This window comes from Schistocerca nitens, chromosome 6 (assembly GCF_023898315.1).
Source record: "Schistocerca nitens isolate TAMUIC-IGC-003100 chromosome 6, iqSchNite1.1, whole genome shotgun sequence".
NCBI classification, from domain to species: domain Eukaryota; kingdom Metazoa; phylum Arthropoda; class Insecta; order Orthoptera; family Acrididae; genus Schistocerca; species Schistocerca nitens.
Window position 1 is genome coordinate 5520201 of NC_064619.1, and position 2899 is coordinate 5523099.

Here is a 2899-nt window from a genome sequence, read left to right on the forward strand (position 1 = left end):
GGCGATGACGCCAAACACGGATACGACCATCACGACGCTGTAAACAGAACCTGCATTCATCCGACAAAATGACGTTTTGCCATTCGTGAACCCAGGTTCGTCGTTGAGTATACCATCGCAGGCGCTCCTGTCTGTGATGCAGCGTCAAGGGTAACGGCAGCCATGGTCTCCGAGCTGATAGTCCATACTGCTGCAAACGTCATCGAACTGTTCGTGCAGATGGTTGTCGTCTTGCAAACGTCCCCGTCTGTTGAAACAGGGATCGAGACGCGGCTGCACGATCCGTTACAGCCATGCGGATAAGATACCTGTCATCTCGACTGCTAGTGATCCGAGGCCGTTGGGATCCAGCACGGCGTTCCGTATTACCCTCCTGAACCCACCGATTCCATATTCTGCTAACAGTCATTGGATCTCGACCAACGCGAGCAGCAATGTCGCGATAAGATAAACCGCAATCGCGATAGGCTACAATCCGACCTTTATCAAAGTCGGAAACGTGATGGTACGCATTTCTGCTCCTTACACGAGGCATCACAACAACGTGTCACCAGGCAACGCCGGTCAACTGCTGTCTGTGTATGAGAAATTGGTTGGAAACTTTCCTCATGTCAGCACGTTGTAGGTGTCGGCACCCGCGCCAACCTTGTGTGAATGCTCTGAAAAGCTAATCTTTTGCATACCACAGCATCTTCTTCCTGTCGGTTAAATTTCGCGTCTGTAGCACGTCATGTTCGTGGTGTAGCAATTTCAATGGCCAGTAGCTGCTGGTACTCGGGAGTCTCTTACGCATCACGGTGACGTCCTCGAGTCGTGGCTGCTGCGGCCACGCGAGCGCACTCCGGGCGAAGCGGCTGGAGCAGCCGGCGTCCAGCGGCCAGTAGCCGGCAGGCCGGCAGCGGCGCTCGATTATTTTCCAGGAGCCGGTCTGACTCGAATCGGATGTCGAAACACGCCAGACCGGCCGTCGGCGCACTCGCCTACTTTAATTATCCGCTACAATTTCCCGGCCGCCGTCAGCCGCGCACTGGCTACGTGCCGTGACGAGCATCACGCAACGAAACAGAGCCGGCCGGTCGCGGGTCGCCGCTCTGCGCCCGCACAGTGGCTGCGCCGCTTACCCGGCACGGCGCTCCGGCTGCTGTTCTGACGCTGCAGGCACTGCTCCTTTTTCGCAACGTTCTGGAAAATGTTCAGAGCTAGAATGTAAGCATATACATCGAACAACCAGTGCCCTCCATGGTAAATAGCACGGGTACTCAAAAGACGGGGAGCAAAATAACTGATGATGGTCGAACTAGAGAGGATATAAAATGTAGACTGGCAATAGCAAGGAAAACGTTTCTGAAGAAGAGAAATTTGTTAACATCGAGAATAGATTTAAGTGACAGGAAGTCGTTTCTGAAAGTATTTGTATGGACTGTAGCCATGTATGGAAGTGAAACATGGACGATAAATAGTTTGGACAAGTTTCGAAATGTGTTGCTACAGAAGAATGCTGAAGATTAGATGGGTGGATCACATAACTAATAAGCATGTATTGAATAGAATTGGGGAGGAGTTCGTGGCACAACTTGACTAGAAGAAGGGATCGGTTGGTAGGACATGTTCTGAGGCATCAAGGGATCACCAATTTAGTACTGGAGGGCAGTGTGGAGGGTAAAAATCGTAGAGGGAGACCTAGAGATGAATACACTAAGCAAATCCAGAACGATGTAGGCTGCAGTAGGTGCTGGGAGATGAAGAAGCTTGCACAGGATAGAGTAGCATGGAGAGCTGCATCAAACCAGTCTCAGGACTGAAGACCACAACAACAACAACAACAACAACCACAACTCAAAAGACCTGTTAGCTGTCTCCATACCCAATTCGCACTCTTTGCACAAGATGCTCTTTAAATGGCGGATACGGATAATCAAGTGGATTTTGAGTTTCTTAGCTTTCAAAACAGTTTCTACTGAGAACTCAACTGGTGACTGCTAAGGAAAATAATTTCGGAGCAGTATTCACATCCGTTTTGCACTGAGTTGCGGAGTTCTTGATTCGCTTCACAAAGAAGGCCAACGGGGATGTCCGATACATCCATTATTATATGAGGCATTTATCTGTGACGAAATTATCACAGAGAAACCTTAGCCATATTTCAGACCGCATTGAAGACCGCCAGTTCAGCATCAATGGTGAAAGAACTTCTCCAAACGAATAAATGTAGCACGTCTTTCAGAGACGGATATAATGTCACACTGAGAGCCTTGCTTATGGTGGCATTTTCATTACAATTACGAGCGTCGTTCAATAACTAATGTAACACAATTTTTTCTGCAAGCTGGTTGGTTTTATTCAGGATTCCAAGACACCGTTTCCCTCTACAAAACACAATTTTTTAACATAATCTCCGTTCAGTGCGTCTGCCTTGCGCCACCTTAGTGCGTTGTCCTCGATGGTGAGTGTTCATCGGAGGTGAGCGTATCATCTGGAGTGCCCCAGGGAAGTGTGGTAGGTCCGCTGTTGTTTTCTATCTACATAAATGACCTTTCGGATAGGGTGGATAGCAATGTGCGGCTGTTTGCTGATGATGCTGTGGTGTACGGGAAGGTGTCGTCGTTGAGTGACTGTAGGAGGATACAAGATGACTTGCACAGGATTTGTGATTGGTGTAAAGAATGGCAGCTAACTCTAAATATAGATAAATGTAAATTAATGCAGATGAATAGGAAAAAGAATCCCGTAATGTCTGAATAGTCCATTAGTAGTGCAGCGCTTGACACAGTCACGTCGATTAAATATTTGGGCGTAACATTGCAGAGCGATATGAAGTGGGACAAGCATGTAATGGCAGTTGTGCGGAAGGCGGATAGTCGTCTTCGGTTCACTGGTAGAATTTTGGGAAGATGTGGGT